This window comes from Xyrauchen texanus, chromosome 19 (genome assembly GCF_025860055.1).
Source record: "Xyrauchen texanus isolate HMW12.3.18 chromosome 19, RBS_HiC_50CHRs, whole genome shotgun sequence".
Classification (NCBI taxonomy): domain Eukaryota; kingdom Metazoa; phylum Chordata; class Actinopteri; order Cypriniformes; family Catostomidae; genus Xyrauchen; species Xyrauchen texanus.
This window is the reverse complement of record NC_068294.1, coordinates 18,490,204-18,509,277: the sequence shown is the minus strand read 5'-3', so window position 1 is coordinate 18,509,277 and position 19,074 is coordinate 18,490,204.

Here is a 19,074-nt window from a genome sequence, read left to right as displayed (position 1 = left end):
AGAGTTTCCGGTATCCCACAGCCTCCCCATCTCCTTCTATCTATTCCATTAATACAAATCCAGTCCAGGGGGGTATTCAAGGTTGGGTCAAGTCTCAAGCCTCGAGCCCTTTGCCCCGGACAGAGAGCCACACATTTACACTATCCTTAATACAGGATTACATTAACTGCCAACTACTGAATATTATTATGTGTATATTTACAGTTGAGGAAGTTTGAGAGGGTAAAAATTTTGGATTTTGTTTTTAACCACTTCATTATTTTCATTTCGTTTAACGTGTCATTTGAATTTAGAAAAAAAAATGTAATCTAAATCGACTGGTAGAAGTGAAGTGTGTGCTGATTCAATCACTGTTAATACTAGCCATGATTTGTGTGTCAGTAAATGAAAAGGATTAGTAATACTTACATTCTCTAGAATTTAACAGAGGCTACATTAATATCCTGAATCACATTTTCAGTGTGTATAAAAGGAGCAAGTCCCATTTATCAAAGACGCTTTTAAGTTCATATTTCTATTCTTCTAATTCATGGCATTTACACTAACAACTTCTTATGAATGTACTGTCTTTGTTTATATCGCTGCTGCTTGAGGGAATGGAATATATAATAGGATGCAGACACTGCAATAATTGGAGAATCCGATTAGCTCCTTGCGTGTGCTATTTCGCCAAACCAACTTGCGTCTAGACCTAGCGCATGCTTGTGGGAAAATACCAAAACTTCATGGTCATGCCCATTGACTTATAGCATAGTGATGCACTTAGCACCAGCGCTCTTAAAACAGGGCTCACTAGGTTACATTTGTTAATTTCACAACCATCGTATTGGTTTGTTTTTGCAGAAATTTGTGGAAACACAAATCACGAGTAAAAGAGTTAATAAACTCTTTTCGCCCTGTTCCTCACACTATGCTATCTTATGTGTATGACTTATTAGGCGATACATTTTATAACCAACTATATTCAACATGAGAGCCAATAGCGTTATAGAAGCTCCATAAAATTATGTGGTTGCCTCAGCAATTGTTTTTTTCATCTCACAATTGCTTTTATGACACTATCAGTTAGGTTTAGGGTAGGGAGGTAGGTTTTGTTTATTTAAAATTTGATAAAAAACTATTACTATAACTTTAAAAAACTATTTTTTATTGTAGTATTGTAACACATATGTTCAAAAGAGATTAACACATTGATTATTACTTATTCGCATCAGATTTAATTCAGTGTATACTCTGACCTAAGATCTAGGGCTAATACTACTGCATGTCTCGACAATTCGGTAGAGTGATACTCAGTTCTACAGTGCTACCACATGTTGAGCTATATTGCACAGGATACAGAGCTGCTTTGCATTGCATATTAAATTGCGTTGCGCTTTGCAGAGTTGCGCTGAATCTCTGTTGCGTGCTGCTCTGAATATTGAAGAGAACCCCTTAATGCTGACAGAGCCAGGTCTCACTGGGAGGCTGTGTCATCGCATCACACTGAATTACCCCTCACTGCCTGGGGGAAAACGACAGAACTGCAGCTCATGCCTTTGTTTTCTAAAGCCTTCCTTCCTTTTGTCTTACTCCTGAATGACAGCCTGCGGTACGATGGCAGAGAGGGGGTGGAAGGCAGACGTTTGAGGTGTCTCCTGCTATCACTAGCGCTGCTTTAATGGTATTGTCATAGAAGGGTGTAACGGGAGAGAGAGAAATAGGTAGAGAGAAGTGCTTATACTAAGAACTAATGAGGCCTACCATGGTTCGCCGGCACTGAAACTTGATGATTACTTTATAGACGGATAACGCATATTTTCTTTCTATAAACATCTTTATAACCATACTTCACCTCTCCACAACCTCTTGTGGTTTATTTTGACTTACACTTTCCATAACCTCATATTCCAGAGAGTTAATCTTCAATGAAAGCCGATAGGCTATATTTCACAACCAATCTTGTCTTAATTGTGAATTCTCTGAAAATTCTCATCAAATGCTTCAAGGCAATGTAACCGATTCTCTACAAGTATGGATAAATCTTTGTTGTATTGGAAGCTGGTTCGCAGGAGTTCATTCCAAAGCCACATCATTCTGTTCCGAGAGTCGCTAGTAGGAGCGGACTGGCCATAGGGAGAAATCTGACTTTTCCCAGTGGACTGGCCATGAGCCAAGGCCGATTTTACCTCCCAGTCTGCCCTGTTTGCTAGACAGGGTAATTGCGAAAGAGTGTTTACATGGTGCACTAATTACATCGACTAAGTCTGTTCTGGATCATGGCAAATTTGGGATTTGTTGTTTGTAAAAGGACTCTGTCCTAAAAGCAGCCTTGCTGCCAAAGTAACACATTTATTAGGCTGTAAAGTCCTCGTTGTGGTGTGTTCACATGCTTGCTGCTATTAAGGCTTGTAAACACAGCAAGAGAGAAATTAATGTATGGGTGTGTGTATTGTGTGTGTGTGTGTGTGTGTGTGTGTTCACTGCAAAATGCCATTTGAGGAGCTTTTAGCAATGATGGGTTCGGCTCCTTGTTGAGCGATCATCTGTTCTCTTACTGTACTTTTTCATGCTATGATACAAAGAAAACACTTAAATGCTTTGGAATCAACCAGTTATTCTTCATATTTTGTGGCAATTAGCGTTTACTTTTTGATGACATGTCATTCGTCTACCACAGTGAAATACTGAACCGTGAGAGAGGTGGATATGAAGGGTTTCCAAATGGCCCTTTTGCAGTGAGTTTTGGAGTTTTTGAACATCAATAACAAAGTGACTAAATCAACATATTGTCTATATCGCCATTGACATGGGGCCGTATGTATAAAGCCACTTAGAGTAAAATTTTAGTCTTAAGAGTGTCAGAATTCTTAGAATGATGTAATTTTACTCTTATTCCTAGACTTAAGAATACGTGTGATTCATAAAGGTTCATATGTGTTAAGATGTGGTCACAGCTCCTAAATTTTTAAGAGTGCTGGAGAGGTCTCCTGACCCAGTTAGGAGTAGGAAAATGACTGTGTTCTGCAGAGACAACACACTCTATAACAAAGAATGTTGTTGTGAATTAAGCATTTCAAAAATGTGAAGTGAATTTTCATATTTGGGTGAACTAAAGATTTAAGGTCCAAAAAGCATATAAAAGCAGCATAAAAGTAATCCATATGACTCCAGTGGTAAAATCCATATCTTCAAAAGCGAAACCGATCAATATTTTTTTACTATAAAGTTTCTCTTTCACTTTTAGATGTGAAAGTGAAAATAAACATGTGACATGTGATTTCAGATGAGAAATTGAATATTATAAGTGAATACCCACTGGAGTCTTATGGGTTGCTTTAATGCTGCATTTATGTGCTTTTTGGACCTTCAGACTTCTAGCCACCATTCACTTGCATTGAAAGGACATTCTTCTAAAAATCTTCGTTTTCGTTCATCAGAAGAGAGAAAGTCATTCATATCTGGGATGACATGAGGGTGAGTAAATGATGTGAGAATTTTCATTTTTGGGTGAATTTTCCATTTAGGGTTTAGGGTAGAAAGGTAAGTTTTGTTGATTTAAAACTGAATAGGGCATTAACCTTCAAAACCTCATATCAGATCTGCAGTAACACGTGTAAGGAGCCATGCAAAATCATTTAGCAAAAATGCCACCACAGTCACCTTTTCTTTTTCTTTCTTTTTCCATGAAATCAGGCTTAGAAATGTAATTATTGGTTGCTTTCTTAATTTATACAAATTGCACTTATCTTTATTGTCTGCAGGTAAAATGCAGATACTTTAGCAACTGTAGCAAGTGTGACTACAAATATGGCTTTATTTGTCATGCCAAAAAAGCACACTAAAACTGAACCTGTAACTAGAAAGCTAGTAGTTAATTGCTATAATCACTCTCTTCCACTTATGTATCATTCAGCCTAATGGGCTGGCCATTTTATTCAGAGCCTTTGAGTCATTTTATTCACTTCAGCTCCTCTGCAACAACATTTAGACATGGTAAACAAGTTAACGTGAAACTTAGCTGCAGCAGGTTTTCTCTAAAACCAGAACACTCCAAACCAAGCCTTTGCACAGTATATTACAACTTGAGGAAAACATCAGGTGCTGATATGTGTAGTCACTCTGTCCTGATCGGAGACCTTACCTACAAAATGTGTCTTGAGTAGAATTATGGGAAAATAATTTCTCAATCAATCGAATATTGATCAGGAGTATTCTTTGCTTTTCTCTTTCCCTCAGTCTGCATCCCCCCTTTTGTCTCGGGAAGACAGATGCTATGTTTCGGCACTCCCTCTATCTGTGTACCCCCTTGTGTAGCCTTAAACTTACTTAATCGTGACCTTGTTTCCTGAGGGAGTGAAGTACAGAAAATAAGTTATTGATTTATTTTACTCCACACTGAGGAAGCAGGAATAAGGGTGGGGGATTAGAGTTTCTAAGAACTTGTCATCTCATGTTGTATTCAAACAAACAAAAAGGAACATTTTGTTTGGGGGCTGGGGGCACTTACAAAACATGCACACAAACACATTTATAATCTATGGCCAAAATGAAAATAATGTAATATTCTCTCCCTAGAACTTAGTTATTGTGAATCTAAAATTTGTTAGAAAAAGAATTAAAATGCAACTGTTATTAAAATTCAGCTGGGGACCTCTTTCTCTATTTATTTATTTTATATTGTAATTTCTCAAGCCAGTGCACTGAAAAAACAACTAAATTATGTTACTTTTTTTCAATCAAATTAAAATACTCATCCCAACATAAGAGGGGAGAAATTATTAGCTTATTTGTGTCCATGGTGACTGCAGTCTAATTTGTCATGAAAAATTCAGCCAGCATTAGTAAAGGCACAAATTACCGACAACATAATCAGACTGATTTTACAGACTTCTCATTCTGTCTTATCTCTTCTCTGCTGATTTATGGACTTAGAGGCAGAACGTTGTGTTTTGTGGAGTTTAGTGAAAGTGTCATTGGACTAAGAGATTTTACACAGAGCAAAGGTGACTGGTTACCTGTAGAGCAACACAGATCGTTCTCTCCTACCCACCCATGATGCTCAAACACACTCGTTCATGCAGTCTTTCCCTTTCTTCTTTTGTCCACCCTTTTTTCTCTAATACTTTCTGAGGTGTGGTGTTATTAGCACTGAAATCATGAACAATATTCCTCTGAAAGACATCATAATTATAACTGCTGGATTCATTTTAATTGTTGCAATTGGGTTGATTATGCGATCAGGGAGATTACAGAAAATTAACGTATGTCTCTGCACCTCTTTGTGCTGTGTAATTAGGAGATTTTTACCTTTTAATTTTTACAGCACAGATTTAACTGTGTTGCAGTGACCACTGTAATTACCCTCTAGATGACTTTCAAATGATGGACCTGTGATAAGAGACAGTCGGCGAATAATCATGAAATGAGAGGAACTTTCAACCTCTCTAGAATTTCTTGCCTACACCGATCTGCTAAACACTTCAATTGAACAAATTAGCAGTGATGTATTACATTTAAAAACACGGTGCTTATTAAATGACAGGGATAGAGATATTAACTTAAATACATAATGTCAATTATATATCGAATATTTGTTTAAAACTCTCAAATAAGGCTACTGTACAAGCAGTTATTACAGTTTATATGTTTGTAATATTTCTATTCAAGAGAGACACTTTAGATATTATATTATATTATGTTACCCGAAGCTTCTGTCTTGAATACATAAAGTATAACAAACATTTAAACTGTGAGAATTGCTAGCACTAATACATTTATTGAGAATTTTGAACCAATTTCCAATTTATCACTAACATTCTGTACTGAAGGTAATATATTTATTACTGCTGTTTAGAAACACCATGTTTTAAATGTAATAGGCCTATATTATAATAATATAATATAATTGTGGTGATGTGGGCATGGCCGAGCGACATGTGTGGAGATTAAGGCCGGGAGAGGAAAATCGGTAAGGATTGACACCTGTGGGAAGTCACCTTTAACAGCTGTTTTGTGTTGCCGTGAGAGCTGGGGAGGGTTAAAAGGGCAGTCCATACTGCCAGAGGGGAGAGAGAGAGACGCACGCTGAGCTTGTGTGTGCATTCCGTGTATTATGCCTAAAAGCCAACAGAGTGTGCTTATACTGAAAATTATTATAAATAAAGATATATGTTGGATTGTTTTCCGGCTCCCACTTCATCCTTCAAAGAGAGTACATAACTTGTCACAATCTTATAATATAATATAATATAATATAATATAATATAATATAATATAATATAATATAATATAATATAATAGGTTACACTTTATAATAAGGTTCCATTTCTTAACATTAGTTAATCCTTTAGGTATCATGAACTAACAGTGAACAATATATTTTGCTGAATTTATTAATCTTTGTTAATGCTAGTTAATAAAAATAAATTGTTCATTGTAAATTCATGTTAGTTCATAGTGCAGTAACTAATTTTAACAAATACAAATTTTGATTTTCAAAATGTATTACTATATGTTGAAATTTACATTAACCGAGATTAAGAAATGCCATAAAATTATTGATCGTTGTTTGTTCGTGTTTTCAAATGGAATCTTAATGTAAGGTGTTACCATCTAATATAATGTAGGCGTATTACATTTAAAACATGGTGTTTATAAATGGCAGGGTGAAGATATTACCTTATGTAACATAACGTAACAACATATAACACAACAAAACATAGCATAACATAGCATAAGCACCTATATTGTTGGGATATCTACCATAGATATAATATTTATAATCCAATATAATATCTTTTCAAAATCATATATTAAGAAAACAACAAAAATGAGTAAATAACTAATAAATAAATAGATTTTCCATTCAAGTCAAGTCATTTTTATTTGTATAGCACCTTTCACTACACACATCGTTTCAAAGCAGCTTTACAGAAGGTCAGGCATTAACAGAAGATAAAACTGTAATATCTATAATGTCTATGAGTCATCATTGTGTAATTAGATCAAATACGATGTGAATCGTGTTTAAAAATAAGTCTATGGCAGGGCGGAGGTCGGGGCCAGGTCGTGATTCTACACACCCGGTCCCTTATCAGGCTAATCAAGCATCCAAGAGGGATAAAGGCCGACTGCTGGATGTTGTTGAGGGCATTGATGACTTTGGCCAGTGGTGAAGGCTTCATAGCAGCGCTCTCCTTCAAACCCAGGTTCTCGGCACCACCGTAACACTATTTGGTCGGTTAATGGAGGAGTCAGGAGACAGCGAAGCAGCTTCAGGTCAGTTTTTATTTATCTTCCTAATACACTCAACGGTAACCGTCAAAAACAGGTACACATACACAACAGGTATCAACGTTAATAATGTCTGCCTTCAGGTTTCTCTCTCTCCCGCAGAATGCTCTGCAGTCGGCCTTTATTCCTCTCGGAGGCTTGATTAGCCTGATAAGGGACCGGGTGTGTAGAATCATGACCCGGCCCCGCCCTAAGCCCTGCCACAAAGTCATGAAATAATAATTGTATTTATAACCCCAGTGATCAAGCCGAAGGCAAGTGGCAAGGAACACAAAACTCCATAAGATGTTGGTTAATGGGAGAAAAATAACTTTAGGAGAAACCAGACTCAGTGTGGGGACCAATTCCCCTCTGACTAATATCATGAATATAATGTAAATATTACTTATGTATAGTTAAAGTCATGGTTTAAAATTATAAAAATTATTAAACTAAGTAAGTGTTAAGGAACATTGTTTAAACAAAGATTTTGTATGGACTGTGAGATTAATGACCAATGGTCTTTGAAACCCAACCTGGATTAACTGCAGAAGTTCACATAGATGCAATTGTCCTTGTTAATTGGCTGATGAAGGCTTTTGTTGGCAATTGATAGTCAATGTATTCCATTTCAAGATCGTAGTCCATCAATAGACAGAAGTGATGCAGGCAGAGATCAGTGAGGTGCATCGCAGTTCAACCTTGCCAGTAATTTTGGTGAGGTTCGGTGGGGTCCATCCTAAATCCAAGGTTCAGACAATGGCATATGAAGTATCCCATGGCTTATGGTTGGAGTTGGCATCAGTTCATCCTCTGAAGTTCATCATAATAGACTGAAGTGATGTTTGGCGGGCACCGGCTGCATTTAGTCATCATCACACAGCGACATGTAGCAATGGAGTCCAACACACAGCAGGAAAAAAATTAAATAATATAAGCATAGATGCCATTCAGTTTATATAGAGTTATAGATCATGATCAATGTTTCTGGTTTCTGGTTCCGGCAGACCTAAATAAAGCAGCCTTGTTGTGTGTTGAAGGATAAATTAGGTGTATGCCTGGCTAAATATATGAGTCTTTAGTCAAGACTTAAACTGAGGGAGTGTGTCTGCAACTCGAACAGTGTTAGGGAGAATATTCCATAGTTTATGAAATATGAAAAGGATCTACCTCCTTTTGTGGATTTAAATATTGTAGGAACTATTAACAGGCCAGAATTTTGTGATCGTAATGAACATAATGGAATATAGTGTGGTAGAAGGTAATTTAAGTACTGCGGAGCTAGACCATTCAAAGCTTTGTATGTAGTTAACAGAATTTTTTAATTAATGCGAAATTGAACAGTTATCTAATGTAATGATGATAAAATGGGGCTAATATGTTCATATTTTTTGGTTCTCATTAGCACTCTGGCTGCTGTATTTTGAACCAATTGCAGTTTATTTATTGCACTTGCAGGACATCCTCCCAGTAATGCATTACAATAATCTAGTCTTGAGGTCATGAACGCACGAGTTCAGCAATAGAGAGTATGTGCCGTAATTTAGAAATATTTCTTAGGTGGAAGAATGCTGTACTACAAACATTGGTAGTTTGATTTTCAAAGGACAGATTAATATAAAATATAACACCTAAGTTCTTCGCTGATGAAGATGATGTAACAGTACATCCATCGAGAGTCAAATTATAATTTAGTGGCTTATTTTTAGAGATTTTTGGTCCAATAATTAGTACCTCTGTTTTGTCAGAATTGAGTAGAAGGAAATTTCTGGCTATCCAATCTTTTATTTCATTGATACACTCTGCTAATTTGGAAAATTTTTAAATTTCATCAGGTTTTGAAGAAATATAAAGTTGGGTATCGTCGGCATAGCAGTGGAAACTTATTCCACGATTCCTGATAATATCTCCCAGGGGAAGCATATACATGGAGAAAAGCAGAGGCCCTACAACTGATCCCTGTGGCACTCCATACTTTACTTTTGTTTCGTTTTTTGACAATTCCTCTTTTACATTCGCAAAGTGGTAGCTGTCTGCTAAATAGGACCTAAACCATGCTAATGCAACTCCACAAATGCTAACATAATAGAATGTCATGATCTATCGTGTCAAATGCAGCACTAAGATCTAAAAGCACTAGAAGTGAAATGCAGCCGCGATCAGATGAGAAGAGCAAGTCATTTGTAACTTTGATAAGTGCAGTCTCTGTACTGTGATGAGGCCTAAATCCTGACTGAAATTCTTCATATATATACTGTTTCTCTGTAGAAATAAACATATTTGGGAGGATACTACATTTTCTAGTATTTTTGACAAAAACGGGAGATTTGAAATCGTTCTATAATTAGCGAGTTCTCCAAGATCAAGTTGTGGCTTCTTAATAAATGGTTTGATAACTGCCATTTTAAAGTTTCTTGGGACATGTCCTAAGGATAGCGAGGAGTTAATAATATTAAGAAAAGGATCTGAAATTACAGGAAATATCTCTTTTAAGAGCTTTGTTGGTATTGGATCTATCATACATGTTGTGGCTTTTGATGTTTTGATAAGTTTTGTTAGCTCTTCATGACCTATGACAGCGAAGGATTGAAGTTGCATATGAGGAAAATTATTTGACACTGTTTTCTGAGGCGCTGACAGATGATTGCATAATTAAAAAAAAAATTCTGATTATTTCAATTTTATCTGTAAAGAAAGTCATGAAGTTATTACTCTTGTGCTGCGATGTGATATATGGTTCTGTTGAGGCTTTATTCCTAACCAATTTAGCCACAGTACTGAATAAACACCTTGGAGTGTTGTGGTTATTTTCTGTGAGTTTACTAAAATATGCTGACCTTCCATTTTAATAAAAAATTTGATGGGCCTCATACAAATAAAATATTAATAGCCCTGAACTATAATAAATGTAATGCTTAGAAAAACTTTATATTGAGTTAAGACTGTAGGTCTGTAGGTCATTAAAAATGTTAATTAAAGTACCCAGTCTGTAATGTTCCCCCTTTCTATACCAATCTGCCCCTCAATGCAGAGTTTATAATTAGAAAATAATTTCCAACTGTTGGTTATTTCAGTGGCAGCCTCTGATCCCAGGACACTGTGGCTGTTTGTAGAATATCGGATAAAAATATGCACACATCAGAACACTTGGAAGTATGAACATGGAAGTAGAGCAGGATTATCACTGACTGCCCTGCAGACCGGCCTAGGATGGTTTGTCTAGCTGGTCTCACAAACCTATTAAAACCAGCAAATTGGCCAACCTGACAAGTCTGGGAGTCCAGATAAGACCAGGAAACCAGCTAAGACTGGTTTAAGCATTCTTTTTTCAGAATGGTCCTTCATATCTATGGTGTTTTAATTGCTTAGTGGTTCCACTACCTGACTGGTAGCTACTGTATATATCAAAATTGTCAGCAGTCAATGAAACAGATTAATATTATCTAGAACCAACATATGTCTAAAGAGTTGTTGCAGGCAAATCTGGTTACATGCATGTCTGTGTTGAGGAGCTATCTGTGCGCAGTGACCACATACCACCTTAAATATGCCGCAGGTTTGATGTTGATTATATGAGACTGGCATCAGTGCACATCTTCATCTGCTTTTTGAAGTCCGGTTCTCTGTAAATCAATAAGCACAGCTCGGGGTAAGGACACACTCACCCTGTCTCAGATCATCCTAAACACTGCTGACCAACTGCAAACGCTGCCGTCACTGGAGCTGCTAGGAGGGGATTGTGTGTGTGTGTATGTATGAGAGAGAAGTGATAGGGAGGATTTCACACTTAGCACATCACCTGATGGGGGTTGATCCATGAAGAGTTTGTCTTTCTGAAGGACAAAATAAAAAAAGAAGTTAGATATTAGAAGATTCGATATTAAATAACTATTCTTTTCTTGACCTACTCGACAGTATTCATGAATAAATATTCAATTATTAATAATTCATTGTAAATATATATATATATATATATATATATATATATATATATATATATATATATATATATATATATATATATATATTTACAATAATTATATATATATATATATATATATATATATATTATAAACTAAGTTTAATTACTATATAAATAGATAGCTGGATAGATGGATGGATGGATGTTTCAGGTTTAAAAGTGTTTCAGGTCCTATTTTGTACCCTGTTTGTGGAAAGTGCATTAGATGTTTCGAAGCAAATCAGATCTCAAAGTTCTGAAGTTTCAGATGTATCACAAAAATAGTCTAATAAGAATGCAAGTGCTGGTTTTACCCTAACAATATCAGGGAGTTTTGCTCCTTAAAGAAGCCAGAATGGGAGAGTTACAGACAATTGAAAAGATTTATCAATGTGCTTAAAGAGGCAATGATCAATGACGGAGCCAACTTAAGATATAGACAAATGTTTCAACACAATTTGAAATGAAAAGAAAATAGCATTTATGAGCATGTCTGCACTTTATGTCCATTTATAGGTATGTCCATTTATACAGATAGATTTTATGTTTATAAACTTAAAGTAACACATACCCAGCAGTTAAAGTGATTTAGGAATAGGAAAACAATCACCATTTTGAGTAATGAGGTGAAGAAAAAAAAGAAAAAGAAAAAAGTGCCATTTATATCATAAAGAGTGGTGTGAACAAACGGAGCAAGTTGTTTGTGTCACAAACGTGATTATGCACCCCACGGTCTAATGGTTTATTTTTCTTCCCCTATGTGCCTTTGGAGCTCTCTCAGTATTAGACTCTGCCCTGCTTTCAAGACCCAGCACAGATGTTACAGTCTAATTAAACAGAAGCTCACTGTTGCCGTATCACTGAGGGCGAGAGGGAGAGTAAGTGAGGTTTTTGGATGGTTGTGACCCTATGTGATGGCTATGAAATATTTATCTGACTAGGCCCTTTCAAGAATTTTTAAAGTATAAAGTTTTAAGTGAAAATAACTATTTAAGAATTGCCAGATCTGATTTGCTTAGTCTTTAAATGAGTGCCTGTCAAGAGAATGAAGAGAGAGTGAATAAGAGAGAAAAAGGTCAAAGAAAACAAGGTGCTCCTAAAAACTAAAGCAGACATAAAACAAAATAAATATAATCTTACTTGTGTGATTTTGCTTTTATACAGCTGTTCTATAAACAAGGATGTAAAATCAAGTGTCTATATTTTAGACATAATATGGCCAGTTTCTCTGCAAATGAAAATAGTTTCAAACTAAGCCAAAGCAGCATAAACCTTTGAGTGTTACAGAGTAACATACATACTGAAGCCTATCTATAATGCAGGAAACACTGACAAGCAGAGAAATATAAAAAGTGAAGCATTCTGCTGTTATGCTAAATATATACTTAATATTAGAAAGCTACTTGTACAAGCAGATTAGGGGAAAAAAAGGCATATTCTGGGACATACACATGTAGAGTAATGGTTATAACTGTTCAAGGATATTTTTCTAGAAAGTGGATCAAAAGCTATGAGCATTGTTTCTGCCAGGCACCCAATCCCGTCACTAAAGCTCAAAGCTGTGTTCTGTCTGTGAGGGGCATGTGTAAGCCAACATGTGTGCGCGTGTGTGTGTGTATGGGTTTGGGTGGTTTACGAGGACATTTTCGTAGGTTACAAATTGGTAATTACAAGGGTATTATGCTATAAATGTGGTTTATGAGGACATTTCTAGTGTCCTCATAATTCAAATCTCTCTAAAAAATATTTTTTTATTTTGTATTTTTTTTGTGAGGTTTAGTGGTAGGTTTAGGGGATAGAATTTATAGTTCGTACATATGTCTATGGAGAGTCCTCATAAGGATAGCCACACCAACTTGTGTGTGTGTGTGTGTGTGTTCATGAGAGAGAGGGAGAGAACAAGAACAGAGGAGGTGGAGGAGGAGGATAAGGATGTTGAATTTAATAGAAGATTTTTTAAGATCTAAAATGCATTTAAGATGTTACAGAAGCATTTCCCTTAAGCAGAAGTCATTGTGTGGTTTAAAAGTTCCTTAATTTATTTTTAGTGTTGGATATTTGGATTTTTGGCATATTGCCCACAGCTTTCTCTAATTTTCTCTAATAAGGCAGGTGTGCTCAGCAGTTAATTGGATGAAAGTATTACCAAGCTGAAATATCCTGCAAATAATTCTATTTAGTTTTTCCTCTCATAAAAATGTGGTGCGGTCTATCAATATGTGGTGTGTGTGTCTGTGTGACTATGGCCTTTAAGGTGGGCTATTTTTTCCACCTTTTCTTTGAGAAGCATGACAGCAGACCTTTAAGGAGGTTTGTGGAGGACTTGAAATTGGAGAGGAGGGTTGGGAGCAGTTTAACTTTGTGGAAAAATAGAAGAGTGAAAAGAGGTGAGAGAGGGAGTGGTGATCATAAAGGCAGTATTAAAAGTGAGGTGAAGGACAGAGGACAAGGCATGAGAAAAGACAGAGGGGAGGCGTAAGCTTTTGTTCACCGCACAGGACTCAAGCTTGCCAGCTGCTATGTACAGCTCCATAAGAAACCTGATCTCTTTCTACTACTTTCTACTTTATCTCTCCCTCATTCTCTCTTCTCTCTCCTTCTTCTTGCTTTAAAATAAGGGATGAATTAACCCTACTCCCACCCAGGGGATGTAAGGAATGTGAGGGGGAGGAAAGAACTTCAGGAAAGAAAGAACTGTAAAACTCAAAAGTGTTTTTTTTTTTTAAGGAGCTGTACAAAGAAAGAAACTATATTTTACACAGGCCTGTGCAAATACCATTAGTTTAAAGAATAGTTCACCAAAAATGAAATTTTGTTATCATTTACTCACCCTCACGTCATTCCTAACCTGTATGGTTACTTTTTATGTGACACACAAAAGTAGACATTCACCACGTTTACATGCACTTAAGAAAATGGTTTATTCCAGTGTTTTTGCAGAAAGCGGCGTTCTGAAAAATAAAGTAAACGAGAACGCAGATTTCCTTATGCCATTTAAGGAATTAAGAGAAAGTGGTTTTACACAACTAGTTCCATGTCTGTCACTCTCTCGACGTTGTGTCGAAGAAGCGACACTAGGGGTCTCTCTTGAGTGCCGAATATGCCTCTGATCTATGATAAAAGGCCAATGGGAATTAGGCAGACAGTATTTGCATACCCCGCCCCGGACATACGGGTATAAAAGCGGGCAAATACGTCGAGTTCATTCTGAAATTTTCTTTGGAGCCGATGGTCGTGTTGCAGTCAGCTGCGAGTCACACACCTGTTCCTGTTTCCTCTGACGCTTGTCTGCTGTTGAATTTACGGCGCACTTCAGCGGCTTTCTCCATTCTCTGCACAGCAGTGCAGTTTGCCCCTGGGCGCTTCAACAGCGCAAACTTAAGAGTTTTTAAAAGAGCAAGTTTCTCTGAGAAAAGAGCAATACGCAGCTGGCATTGAATGTCCTTTTCAGGACGCGTCTTTGTAAAATACCCTTCCGCCCCTGCGTAGTTCCTGGATGCGGTAGAGTGCTCTCCGCTTCAGACTCCCACAGGCATTGTCTCGTGTGTCTGGGTTGCGATCACACCGAGGCAGCGTTTGCGAGAACATGACCATGGCAATGTTATGGTCACGGCTCGCTTTCAACAGAAAGCACACCACTCCAGCCGCCCCCGCATTGCTCCTTCTTCCCACGGGATTGAGGACGGTGCAGTTGGCAATGGAGGCGATCTGGGGACGGCAGTGGGTGCAGCTCGGACCACCTGCCCCCCGGCACGCTCGTTGACTCCCGGCTGTGCTCGAGGCAACAGCGACTCACCTTACAGCCAGCCTGCCTATCCTCTAGAGCAGGGGTGTCAAACTCAGTTCCTGGAGGGCCACAGCCCTGAAGAGTTTAGTTCCAGCCCTGCTCCATAATGCCTTCTTGTAATCTTTAAGCACTCCTGAAGACCTTGATTAGCTGCTTCAGGTGTGTTAAATTAGGGTTGGAGCTAAACTCTGCTGGACTGTGGCCCTCCAGGAACTGAGTTTGACACCCCTGCTCTAGAGCTTGAGGTGGATGAGCTTGCCGCTGCATCGGAGAGCGCGGCGTCTGACACGGATGACTCCCCTGGTCTGCCGCCTTCGGGCCTGCACGCCCAGGCTGAGGCTGATGCGCAGATGTCCGATATGCTTGCCCGGGCCACCGTCAGCGTGGGGTTGGACTGGAACCCTCCTCCTCCCCACAGCCATCGCGGTTGGACGACTGGTTCCTGGGGACTCTGCGCCGCTCACAGCCACGCCCCCTCCCCGGTCCCGTTTTTCCTGGAAGTGCATGATGAGCTGACGTCTGCATGGAGGGCACCCCTCTCCACATTTCACAAAGCCATTCGCTCATCAGCTCTCGCTACCCTCTACTGCGGAGCGGCCCATGGGTACACGGAAATTTCTCAGGTGGATAGGGCTGTTGCACACCACCTGTGTCCCGAAAACCCTACCACCTGGCGGGGTCGCCCTGTACTCCATTCCAAGGCCTGTAGGACAACGTCGTCACTGACGGCCAAATCCTACAGCGCTACCGGACCTGCCGCTTCCGGCCTGCATGCCATGGCCCTCCTGCAAGTCCACTAGGCCAAGGCACTCAAAGATCTGCACGTGGGTAGCCCTGATCCTGACGTCCTGCAGGAACTTCACTCAGCGACCGACCTTGCCCTCAGAGCCACGAAGGTCACAGCGCAGACACTCAGGCAGGCGATGGCCACACTCGTGGTCCAGGAACGTCACCTGTGGCTGAACTTGATCGAGATGTGAAAGACCGACAAAGTGCGCTTCCTCGACACCCCTGGCTCATATTAGCCCACTCCCGAGAGTTACTATGCACTCACAGAGACCAGGTGCTCAGGCACCTCAGCCGTTTGGGGCTTCAGGTCAACCGAGAAAAGAGCAAACTCACCCCGGTTCAGAATATCTCCTTTCTCGGCATGGAGTTAGTCTCAATGATAGCATGTCTCTCCAACGAGCATGCGCAGTCAGTGCTGGACTGCCTCGCCACCTTCAGGCCAGGCACCACGGTCTCTTTAAAACTTTTCCAGAGGTTCCTGGGGCATATGCATCCTCCGCGGAGGTCGCGCTGCTGGGGTTGATGCATATGAGACCGCTTCAGCACTGGCTTCAGACTCGAGTCCCGAGACGAGCGTGGCACCACGACACGCACTGTGTAACAATCACCCCCGCCTGGACAGACCTCTGCTTTTTACGGGCAGGAGTGCCCCTGCAGCAGGTGTCCCGACGCGTCCTGGTCACGACCGATGCCTCCGGCCAAGCCTGTTCCCCTCCTGGATCTCTCGGTGGTCCTCACGGGCCTTCAGAGACCCCCCTTCGAGCCACTAGAATCAATTGGACTCAGGGCCCTCTCTCTAAAGACTACCCTGCTGATTGTGCTCACCTCCATCAAGAGGGTCGGGGAGTGTTGCGTCCTCGTGGGCTCTGGCCAGGGGGACCTCCCTGGCAGACATATGTAGAGCAGCGTGTTGGATAACACCCAATACCTTTGCAAGATTTTACAGTCTCAGGGTTGAGTCAGTATTATCCCGTGTTTTCTCAGGTCCGAGCCAGTAGAACTCGGTAACACGCTGATGGACTGGCCGGGTGGATCGCTTGCACCTAGTGCCCTTTCCCTCGGTTTAGGTAAAATTTTGCACTTTCTTTCCCAGGAGATTCTGTACATTCGGATCCCTGGACGATTCCTCTCTAGCCCTGTGTGTCCGCAATTCAGCGGAGGAATTCGCTGACCCAATCCACTGCGGGTACTCAATCTAACCTGTACTAGAATAGGTGCTCCGCAGGTCGGGACTCCTGCTTGGACTCCTCATGTGTGTATTTTCTTCGGTACGGTCCCCTTGCGAGTGGACTCGCATCTCCTTTGGGCAGTTCCTGCTGCCCCCTGGTTGCCGTGTTGTAGCAACTCCCCCCCTCCCTGAGGCTGGATCTATCACCGCACCATGTTTCCACATGTGACCTGAATGGCCATGTGATGTATTTGCCACTTACCCCCCCACTCTGTGCAGGTGTGTTCTCCGCAGGGTCTTTTCCCCCTGAAAGAATAGGAAATTGGGTAAGACCCCCTTCCCTCGATGCATGTAAGTGCCCCAGCCGCTTTGGCTCTATGCGAGAAACATATAGAGAAAAGAGGCCCGGCTAGGCTCGGCCCATTCCCAGATTGGCAAGCGTCACCTTGTTCCCCTGCTTAGGGCAACCAAAAGGATTCCGACAACTTTTTATGGGGCATTGGGGAAGGGTACGTGCAGTCTGACACAACTGGTTGCCTTTTGCATGTGAAAAACTTGCCTGCTTGTGTCAGCAGTACACGTACACGGCTCAGCGCATGGCGTGATTTGAATTGGACCCCTAGTGTCGCTTCTTCGACGCAACGTCAAGAAAGCCTCCTTTCCCTGATGGAGGGAACGAGACGTTGTGTCCTCCCGGCCACTTCGCTGAGCCGAGCCGCTGTAGTGGCCGGACCATTTCAGGCTCCTCAGAAAAATCCTGAATCAACTCGATGTATTTGCCCGCTTTTATACCTGTATGTCTGGGGCGGGGTATGCAAATACTGTCTGCCTAATTCCCATTGGCCTTTTTTCATAGATAAGAGGCATATTCGGCGCTCAAGAGAGACCCCTAGTGTCGCTTCTTCGACACAATGTCTCGTTCCCTCCATCAGGGAACGGAGGTTACATATGTAACCTAGACGTTTTCTCCCTGAGAAAGCTGCATATGGTCATGTAAACACATAAGTGGCATTCTAACAGGTTTTGGGGGAGTGTGCATGTGCGTGGGACAGACAGAATAGCAACCAACATAGGATAGAGCCCAACAAAAAGTCAACAAAACAATCTCGAGTACAGTGGAAAAAATACATACACTATAAACTATACCAATTTATAACTGTAAAATATTGACGGTCCCTCACGTTCACATATATTCGCTTGTAGTTTTACGAAAAGGGAAACAAACACAGCAACCACTCTGGAATATCTGGAAATAAAGAGAAGCAACAGAGAATAAAATTGTGAAATCTTCCTTGGATACCATGTTTATTATTTACACAAGCGTCGTGGGGAAATTACATTGCTGTGGAGAAAGCTGCTTACTGACTGTGCCGCATGTATACAGGGGTAAAGAGATATATATATATATATATATATATTATGACTTCCCTACAAGACATGCATGGAGATTCTTTGAAATGGTCCATAGAAAAGTAATAGCATATTGGTTTGATGAGTGAATGGTATACATAATTAAATTTTTTCATAAAGTGTGCTCAACATAAATGGGATGAAAATGGAAAAATAAATCTAAATCAACTGCTATGTAGTACAAGAAACTAGGCCAGGTCAAGAATATGTGTTAGAGTGGACAAAAGTGTGTGTGTGTGTGTGTGTGTGTGTGTGTGTGTGTAAAGAGAGAGAAAAAGAGACAGAGAGAGCATGTTTGTGGTCAGAGTGGGTGGTGATAGGGCATATGGTAGTGTGCTCAGCCTGACCAGAGAGCCCCAGAGGTGGAGGAGAAAACTGGTCCATCACTGTGGTCATCTGGAGCTTTATTCCTGAGAGAGCACAAGCCCTAAAATGGTTCCTCCTCTGCTGGCCTTCCTCCTGCAAACCCTTCTCTGTTCTGCTTCTTTCATCTTGTCTCTCATCCTCTCCTCTCCTATTGATCTTACTGATCCTTATTAGATTCGTACTCTGCAGGCATCCATACTTATACAATAGTAGGGGGTGTGAGCATGAAAGAAAGTGAAAACATTACTGTTAGCTCTTCATCTGTTATACCATGCTCTCTTAGGTGAAAAGGTTACTGGGCGGGAGATAAAGCATGCTGCGTGTGAGACTGTGTGTGTT